This window comes from Hylobates moloch, unplaced genomic scaffold, assembly GCF_009828535.3.
Source record: "Hylobates moloch isolate HMO894 unplaced genomic scaffold, HMol_V3 SCAFFOLD_3, whole genome shotgun sequence".
Classification (NCBI taxonomy): Eukaryota; Metazoa; Chordata; class Mammalia; order Primates; family Hylobatidae; genus Hylobates; species Hylobates moloch.
The window spans coordinates 74,147,110-74,157,839 of record NW_026652278.1 but is presented as its reverse complement, the minus strand read 5'-3'; positions in this window follow the sequence as shown (position 1 = coordinate 74,157,839).

The following is a 10,730-nucleotide window of genomic DNA, read 5'->3' as shown; positions in this document are numbered from 1 at the left end:
AGGAAGATGGGTCCTGCATGGTTTCCGGCAAGCAGGCTGTGTGGACAGGACTCGGCTCTGGGGAATGTCCTGGTGCAGCCTGAGGCAAAGCCTGTGTGGCCCCCTGTCTCACGGGTGGACAAAGCTGATCTGGGGTGCCAGGAAGACCCATAATGTGGCAGGGAGGGGAGGGGAGGATGAGGCCAAAGGGCGGGCCTCATAGTCCTATTTGAGATAGAACCTATACCCTGAGAAGACACTAGGTGGGCAATACAATGAAACATGACACATTACAGAGAAAAGCACGTTTCTCAAGAGTGCATACAAGTAGACACACTTAAGAAACACACTGGAATACTTGCCTGGGGTAGGGGGAGGACTCTAGGTATAACATGCAAAATAATTAGTGAAAGCAAGATAGAGAACCAACTTCTGAGCCACAAAGCCAAGTGGCACAGTGTTAGGGAAATGTGGATGGAGCACAGGAGGTTGGCAGGGAGTGGCCAGTGGAGTTTGAGGAAACTCAGGAGTGCAGGGTCCCTGGAAGTCAGGTGCAGACTGTTTCTAGAGCAGGGGAGCCACCAACTATGCAAAATGGTTTTGATGGGTTACATGATGGGATGCCCAGGACTGGCCAGTGAATTCAGCCACATGGAGGTTGATGATGTAGGAAATGGCAGAGTCACATTTAAAAGTAAATATGACCCCAACCCTCACCTCAATCATCCTCCCCTCGGCCATCTCATGACATTCAGAGTGCGTGCTGGGCTGCACTGCCCTGCATGTCTGCGCAGTGCCTGCCCCCTACCCTCATCCTGGACTCTGCTCCCTGCTCCCCACATTCCGGACTCCCTGGCTCTTTGGCTTCCCCTGGCAGGCCAAGCTCATTCCTGCTCAGGGTCTTGGCACCTGTCGTTCTGTCATGGGTGTGGGGTGCGCTGCAGGTTTCAGATGAAATTTCTGTATTTCTAAAAAGCCCCTTCCTTGATAGCCTCTCTTTCTACTCCATTCCATTTCTAGTTTCTTGTTCAGTGTTTAACATGATGTTCCTTAGAGGCTTTCACTTGAGTCCTTCCAAACCCATTCACTCTCCCTTCCTTCTTCACATGGAGGTCCTCCGAATCCCTGCAGTCTCAGCTGACAAGCCACCCTCCATGATGCTCCCAATCTCCCAGAAAGATGCTCCCAAGCACCTTCCATAAATCACACCCAGTGCTGTCTCCATCTGGTGCCGGGCTCTCAAAGGTTGTAGTTCTTTAGATGACTAAATATTTTCATTAATTATTAATAATGATGGCAATAATTAATAATGTGGCAATAATTCTATTGCTCACACTCTGAAGATGATGTATCAACCCAAATAAGAAAGCTTTTTTTCCCCAGCTTCATTAAGGTATAATTGACAAATAAAAATTGTATGTATTCAAGGTATATAATGTGATTTGCTATATGTATATAGTGTGTAATAATTTCCACAATCAAAATTATGAACACATCCATCATCACACACAGTTACTCTCAAAGGTTGGAATTCTTTATGGATGTCAATGCTTGTTTATTTATACCTGTTGCCCCCATAGGACTTGGGGCTTCCAGGGTCATCTGGCCTTGTCTGCCGTCTCATACTTGCCTTCAATGCAGGGCTTGGCACAGAGTAGGTGCTTGGTGTAGCATGGGTCATATCAGAGAATGAATCTGAGGTGTGTGCATCTGTTCTGTCTCCTGAGCTCCCGTTAGCAAAGATATTCTGCAAGATATAAGGATCCTGCTTGCCCTTTGGTAGGTCTTGCCAGGCTCAGCTGCTCAGAGATGTAAATGTCAATCATTCCAAGGAGCTGTTTTTTTAAAGCACTTGTTAAGAGCATAGCACTGTGACTATAAGGATTTATACTGTTATGGATCACAGAGGACTAGAGAGACCAGTATGGGTGAATACAGGAGGGTATTTGTTTTAAGGTGTGCACTAGCTCAGTGGATTCATATCCAAAAAGCTGAGCCTTGAACAAAGACTGAGCAGGATTTTTATAGGCAATCTACAGAAGCAAAACAAAGGCAGTTAATCATATAATGACAGGTCATGTAATCTATAGCATAACTGATGACTTGGCATAACTTGTGGCCTTGCATAGCTGGTGGCCTTCTAGCTGCATTGAAAGAAAAAATAAGAACTGGCTAAATACAGATATTTGTCCTTTTTCTTTTCTTTTCCTTCACCCTTGCTCCGGAGGTGGGGTGTCTGGAGGCTATTCCTTTGGTTTCAACTTCTCGAACAGTGTTATCTTATAACTGTCCTTGAAGTGAGCTTGCTAGGCAGAGGAAAACTTGTCTTTTCTTTTTAACCCTTGCCTTGCCACATTCTAGGCCTTGGCTTTTACTTTTCTTGGAGTGAATGAATGCAGTACTTATTATTATTTTTAAATTTCTGTCTCCATACAATTGATCACTCTGCATTTTAGTTGCTTCAACCCTAGAAGTAACCATGGCTTGCCAATGAGGAAGACACCTCATGTCAGAGGTCCCAGAGAAACGTAACATCCAATGAGGGGCAGACACATAGGAGGTATGAATGGGGCTCAGGAGGTGGGAGCTTGGTCTGAAAAGTATAGGAGGTACTTTGGAGTTGGCAGTGGATGGAGGGATGGGGGAGGAGAGGACAGTCTGGGGAAAAGAATTAGCTCAGCAGGGGTTGGCTGGGATGAAAGGCATGGGGTGGGAACTTTAGAATAACTTTATGCCTGTGGCAAATTCCCTAGAGTAAGTATGACTCAGGCACAGTGTAAGAGGCAATGTGACAGACACCTGGTCCCTGGCCTATGAGGTCTTCTTCCTTCCTACCGTAATGCCTCCATGAGGAACGTTTGGACAAAGAAGGAACAAGGACTGTGTTCTGAGTTTGCTTCATGTCGGCTCAGATGCAGAACAATGTGGGTAGATGAATAATTCAATGGGAAGAAGCAATCAACCCAAGGAAACAGGAGAGTTTCCAACCTCAACAGCGGAGTCCCTATAATATGGGAGGTTTGTCAGACCCTTTCATGTGACTCTCATGGGACAGGATGAAAATCAGAAGCCAAATAATTTGCTGTCTTAGTCTTTTCAGGCTCCTATAACAAAATAACAAACGGGGTGGCCTATAAATAACAGAAATGTGTTTCTTACAGTTCTCGTATCTGAAAGTTTGAGAGCTGGGTGCCAGCATGGTTGGTTCTGGAGAGGTCCCACTTAGGGGTACAAATGGCCAACTTCTCATTGCATCCTCACATGGCAGAAAGAGAGTGAGAGAGTTGGGGTGCGTGTGATAAAAGGGCGCCAATCCCATTTTTGAGGGCCCTGCCTCTGAAAGGCCCCACCTCCTCATATCACTTTGGAGGTTAGGATTTCAACATCTGAATTTGGGGGGACACAAACATTGACTCCATAACACTTGCCAAATCTGATTTCTTAAAAATGAAATTCTTGTGCATTAGGAAAAAGCCACAAGTAAGGGTGAAAGATAAGTGACAGAGTAGAAAATATTTGCAATCTGAATGGAATGAACCACAGCTCAATAAGAAAGCAATACAAGCCCCAGTAGGAAATGGAAAAAACTAGACGGATAGGAATAAGTAAATATAATCAAAGAAATGGAGAAAGTCAAGAGAAACAAAGGTTGCTCAATTGTACTTGTTTCAAAAAATAAACACTTTAAAAAATGCAACATTGTATTTTGGCAAACAGGTGGCGAGAAAAAAAAAGAAAGGAAAGAAAAGAAATAAAGGTTTGAAAACAGTGTGGTGATTCCTCAGGGATCTAGAACTAGAAATACCATTTGACCCAGCCATCCCATTACTGGGAATATACCCAAAGGATTATAAATCATGCTGCTTGGGCAAGGACTTCATGTCTAAAACACCAAAAGCAATGGCAACGAAAGCCAAAATTCACAAATGGGATCTAATTAAACTAAAGAGCTTCTGCACAGCAAAAGAAACTACCATCAGAGTGAACAGGCAACCTACAGAATGGGAGAAAATTTTTGCAACCTACTCATCTGACAAAGGGCTAATATCCAGAATCTACAATGAACTCAAACAAATTTACAAGAAAAAACAACCCCATCAAAAAGTGGGCAAAGGACATGAACAGACACTTCTCAAAAGAAGACATTTATGCAGCCAAAAAACACATGAAGCAATGCTCATCATCACTGGCCATCAGAGAAATGCAAATCAAAACCACTGTGAGATACCATCTCACACCAGTTAGAATGGCCATCATTAAAAAATCAGCGAACAACAGGTGCTGGAGAGGATGTGGAGAAATAGGAACACTTTTACACTGTTGGTGGGACTGTAAACTAGTTCAACCATTGTGGAAGTCAGTGTGGCGATTCCTCAGGGATCTAGAACTAGAAATACTATTTGACCCAGCCATCCCATTACTGGGTATATACCCAAAGGACTATAAATTATGCTGCTATAAAGACACATGCACACGTATGTTTATTGCGGCACTATTTACAATAGCAAAGAGTTGGAACCAACCCAAATGTCCAACAACGATAGACTGGATTAAGAAAATGTGGCACATATACACCATGGAATACTATGCAGCCATAAAAAATGATGAGTTCGTGTCCTTTGTAGGGACATGGATGAAACTGGAAAACATCATTCTCAGTAAACTATTGCAAGGACAAAAAACCAAACACTGCATGTTCTCACTCATAGGTGGGAATTGAACAATGAGAACTCATGGACACAGGAAGGGGAACATCACACTCTGGGGACTGTTGTGGGGTTGGGGGAAGGGGGAGGGACAGCATTAGGAGATATACCTAATGCTAAATGACGAGTTAATGGGTGCAGGGAATCAACATGGCACATGTATACATATGTAACAAACCTGCACATTGTGCACATGTACCCTAAAACCTAAAGTATAATAATAAAAAAAATAAAAAAAATTAAAAAAATTTAAAAAAAAAATTAAAAAAAAAAGAAAAAGAATCAGGCCAGAAAGTCAAGTTTGACTGGCACATAAGGAAGAAGTTTCTGACCGCCTTCCAAAAATTGGCACACACTATTAAGCCACAAAAAACATTGTTGCACAATTCTCAACTTTAAAATTTTATAAGAGGACATCAACAAGAAACTGATCTTTCAGATTTAAAAATTATTTGAGCTTCTCATTGAATTAAAACAGCAGAGAGTGGCCAAAGTTAAAAAAATAAATAAATAAATCATGCTGCTATAAAGACACATGCACACGTATGTTTATTGCGGCACTATTCACAATAGCAAAGACTTGGAACCAACCCAAATGTCCAACAATGATAGACTTGATTAAGAAAATGTGGCACATGTACACCGTGGAATACTATGCAGCCATAAAAAATGATGAGTTCATGTCCTTTGTAGGACATGGATGAAGCCGGAAACCATCATTCTCAGCAAACTATATCGCAAGGACAAAAAAACCAAACACCTCATGTTCTCACTCATAGGTGGGAATTGAACAATGAGAACACTTGGACACAGAAAGGGGAACATCACACACTGGGGCCTGTTGTGGGGTGGGGGGAGTGGGGAGGGATAGCATTAGGAGATATACCTAATGTAAATGACGAGTAATGGGTGCAGCAAAACAACGTGGCACATGTATACATATGTAACAAACCTGCACGTTGTGCACATGTACCCTAGAACTTAAAGTATAATAAAAAAAAGAAAAAAAAAAAGAAAAAGGTTTTTAAAATCCAGGTCTGGCAAAGATATAAGGAAATAAACATCCCCAAACACAGTTGACCGGTATAACTTGGTACAAAGTTTCTGGATGAAAATGTGGTTCCTCTTGAAATGTAAATGTCATGTCTGCCTAGTTTGACCTTGCGGTCAGAGGTGGCATCAAGATAGAGACAACCACTTTGCTCCCATGCTTAGGGGACAGGACCCCAGGAGCGCAAGGTCAGCGTGTGCTGAATGGACTGGCGGATGGGCTGGGTGGATCTCAGGGAAGCATCCGTTCTGGGTCACCAAAGCAGGGCTTCTCTCCTGCCCCAGGGTTGAGGTGGCTGCCTCTAGAGTGTTTGCAGGAGTGCCCACAGAAGGGCCCTGGGACGCAGGGCCTGGCTGGGAGGAGCCCCCTCCTTCACAGGCCAAGACTGCAACTGCGGAGCCAGTCACAGCAGCCTAAGAGGACAGGAATTCCTTTCCTTGGAGGCTGTCAGAATCCCGAGTGACCAGGAGGAAACAGGCTCTGGCAGGGGAAGACACTTGGAGGACCACCCACTCAGAGAGCAGATTGTGTCTGTGGGCAGGGTGGGAGCTAAGAGTGGGAGCAGGCTGGATCTCCCTCCACTTCCTTGAGATCTGCCCAGGACACTGCCTGGTTCCCGCTGCTCTGGAGGGACTGTTCCCAGGCTGTGAAGTCCTAGGATCCTGCTGTTCCTTTAGTTCTGAACTGTGTGTATTCTCCAGCAGGAGGGGCAGCCCTGGACTCCCAGGCTCTGTGCAGGCTTCCCAGAAGCCTCTCTGGGAAGAGTGGGGGCCACTGTCTTTCCACTTCCATGGCAGCCCCTGGCCCTGGCCTCCTCCAGGGCTCTGCAACCCTCTCCAGGCCCCCTGGCATGGTACCCACGCCCTCCTCGGGAGAGTAGGTGGGGTGGGGTGAGGTGGAGGCCTCGACCTGTATGGATGACCCAGGGCTGTTCCATCTTCACCCTTGGGCTAAAAGTAGCCCAGCAGCAGCTTCAGGGCCTCACCTCCCAACCCCCACCAGGCCGACCCCACTCCCACTTCCTGGGCTGCCTGGCCCCTCCCAGCAGGCATGGCCAGCTCTCTCCACCTCCAGCACTGAGCTCTACAAAGCAGCTCTGAACTTAGTTCTCTTCTATGTCTTTGGTTTTCTGTTTGCTCTCATCTTTAATTGTATATTTCTGCTCCTCTCTTAAAAGAAAGGAAAGAAGCCATTTTTTTTTTGTTTTTGGGTTTTTGCATCAAAGCCTTCACAGTTTCTAAGATATTTTAATTCGTTTTGATCTCATTTCTGTTTCTCTGCTTTCCTTGTGTTTCTTTTCCATTTTTAACTTTCTGAGCTGCATGTTGGTTTTGGTGGCTTTTTGATCCAAAATGGCTTATGGGGGAGTCATAAAATTCCTATGTGGTTGTTTTTCCTCAATTTTTCACTCATTTCTAGTTTCATTGACACGTTATTAATAGAAAATAATCTCTATTATTTGTACTTTCCAAAAACATTTTTGAGATTTTCATTGTAGTCCAAAATGGTGAATTTTAGTAAGTGTTATATGATCACCTGATGTTATCAGTGTATAGATTTGCATTTATTTCAATTTGTTAAATACTTACTTAAAATTATATAATATATACATGTATATTTTTAATTATATATTTCAGGTATTTTGTGGACAGGGACTTTAAGCTTTCCTTAGGGAAGCAACTGACAAGAGAGAACAAGAAAGTGTGAATTCTGAGGAAGGGCAAGGGATGGTTTTGGGCCTTATCACTCACTTACTCACTCATCTGTTCCTTCCTTCCTTCCTTCCTTCCTTCCTTCCTTCCTTCCTTCCTTCCTTCCTTCCACCGAGCACCAAGCCCGCCCCAAGCCCACCCCGGGCCCCTGGGGCCTGCGGTAAGGAGCGCGGTTATTTTGTGTGGACATATGTGCTCCCCCCCAGCAGCCGGAGGAAGCCTTCCAGGCAGAGAGAACAGGGAGTGCTCAGGATGGGGAGGGTGCTCTGGGGCCACAGGAGTGGGTTCAGCAGAGGGCAGGGTGGAGGGTGTGACTCTATTGTCGCTGTGCCCCCATGCCTCTCCAGTGATAGTCTGCCCTGTTGCCAGGCACTGGTGTGGTTCTGGGCAGACCCTGGTCAGTGGTCTCAGTGTTTTGGCCCAGCTGGCCATGGTGGCTGCAAGAGGCTCTGCAGCAGCCTGGGAAATGGGGGAGGACCTTCAGCCTCGCATGAGCTGCTTTATTGGTGAACCCGGCAGACTCCATGGAGCTTGTGGCAGAAGCAGGTGAGCACAAGTTTCGCTCGGCCTGGATCACCCTGGGAAGTGGTGAGGGTGTCATGATAGGCGTGTGGTGAAAGTTCTCTTGTTTTTGACAGACTTGTTTAACCAGGGGATGAAAGACATTCTGTGCAGAGATCAGGGACGTGCCACTGCGGTCCAGCACTTGTTTAGTGGAATGTAAAACCCTCACTGAGCTTCACCTCGAGACAGAGGAGGTCAAAGCCCAGGAGTGCCTGCTGCCCTGGAGGGGTCCAGCTTGTGATCTGGAGCTACAGAAGGTGACTTGAGGCTCCTGAAGAAAAGCTGGAGGGAACTGTTTCTTCTCAAAGCCAGATTCTGTGCCTTGAATGGAAACTCATGATCATTGGTGGAGAGCATGGGAGGCTGAAAGAAACCTCATCATCTCCAGACAAGAGGCACAGTCCTGAGGCAAGGAAAACGGACACAGTGATTCCCTGAGTTTCTGGATGTGGATCCTCAAGCAGCTGATAACCCAGATGGAGCGTGTTTGGGGGCATTTGCCCTCTGACCTCCAGGCGTGGACGCAGCCTCCTCTGCCACTCCCCTCCCTTCATACCCCACCTCAGCTACCAGCCTTTCCTCTGCCCTCTTCCCCTCCATTCCCAGAGCCTATGTTTCCAGTGAACTCAAATGTGGAGTTCATGGGAAGGAGACGTCCTCTTCTGTCCCCTTCTCCAGGAAGCCTGGGTGAACTCCTGAGCCAGCTTGTGTGAGGGGCTGCTTTCCTCCTTATCCCCACTCAGGGGCTGGAGCCCCCACCCAGAAAATGGAAAAGAGTTGCTTTCTGGCTTTTCATTGAGCCACCATATGACCCTGCCAGTCCAAATGCCCAATTACCACCAGGCCCTACATAATTTCTCACGTTTTCCCAAATGTGTTTTTGAATTATTTATGAGGGGGCTTCAAAAAGTTCATGGAAAATGTGTATTATGAAAAAACTGTGCATGGACTTCAAATTTTTTTACACCAAAATAAACTCACACTAACTTGTTATAATATTTCTGAATAGGGTCTAGTTTGAGGCACTGAGAAGGATCAGAGATTGGCTTGATAAGAGCACCTATCAGAGCAACATGAATTCTGTGAAAATTGAAGTAAAAACAAACACTAAATTCATGGTGAAGCTTGAGTGGAAGAATGGTGAAGTCATGGATGCTTTACCAAAAGTTTATGGGGACAACATCCACCCCCCCCCCAAAAAAAATCAGCAGTTCACAAATGGAAAACACATTTTAAGAAAGGAAGAGATTTGAGACCAGCCTGGCCAACATGGTGAAACCCCATCTCTTCTAAAAATACAAAAATTAGCTGGGTGTGGTGGCATGCACCTGTAATCCCAGCTACTTGGGAGGCTGAGGTAGGAGAATCACTTGAACCTGGGAGGCCAGAGGTTGCAGTGAGCTGAGATTAAGCCACTACACCCCAGTCTGGGAGACAGAGCAAGACTCCATCTCAAAAAAAAAAAAAAAAAAAAAAAAACAAGATGATGTGGAAGATGAAGTCCACAGCAGCAGACCATCCATACCAATTTGTAAGGAAAAATATTCATCTTGTTCATGCCATAATTGAAGAGGACCAATGATGAACAGCAGAAAGAGACCCAACACCATGGACAGATCAACTGCAGACAGGAGGGGAGATTTAGATGAAAATTTTAAACAAGTGGGATTAAGATCCTGAAGCATTTCTTCAAAGAATTGTAACAGGAGATGGAACTTGGCTTTCCCAGTACAATGCTGAAGACAAAGCACAATCAGAGCAATGGCTACCAAGAAGCAGAGATGGCCTAGTCACAGCAAAAGCAGACAGGTGAAGAGCAAAGGTCAGGGCAACAATTTTCAGTGATGCTCAAGTCATTTTCCTTGTTGACTTTCTGGAAGGCCAAAGAACAGTGACATATGCTTATTATGAGTGTTTCGAGAGAAGCACAGCTTTAGGAGAAAAATGCTCAAGAAAGCTTCACCAGCGAGTTCTCTATCATGGCAATGCTCCTGCTCATTCCTTTCATCAAACAAGGTCAATTTTGCGAGTTTCAATGGGAAATCACTAGGTATCCACCTTACAGTCCTGATTTGGCTCCTTATGACTTCTTTTTGTTTCCTAATCTTAAGAAATTATTTAAAGCAGACCAGTTTTTCTCCATTTAATAATGTAAAAAAGACTGCCTTGACATGGTTAAATTCCCAGAATCCTCAGTTCTTTGGAGAGGGACAAAATGGATGATACCATCACTTACAAAAGTGTCTTGACCTTGTTAGAACTTGAGAGAAATAAAGTTTATATTTTTTATTCTTGCCTTTTAATTTCATTTTCCCACAAACTTTTAAAAGTCCCTTGTATTTGTTTTTAATTTAAAAGCCTCTTTTATATGTGCTTTACTTTTCCTCAAATGATACATCAATAGTATTATACATATATGAATAAAATTTGGTAAATAATGGTTATTTAAATTATTCTCATTATAAGTTCTAGAAAACGGAGTTAATTTTAATTTTATGATGTAGTCCATTATTTCCAAAACTATGCTATTACCTGGGAGCATTTCAACCACCAGAAACATTTGAAGTATCAGAACACTTCCTCTCTGCCAATGCTCCTGTGTTGCTCAGTGATAAGAGAACAGTGAAGACTAGTTGTCAGTGTCCATAAATGTAAAAGAATGGCTTGACTGTGCTGACATTCTAAAGGGTAGGTGGCTCCTGGTCTGGGCCCAGCAGG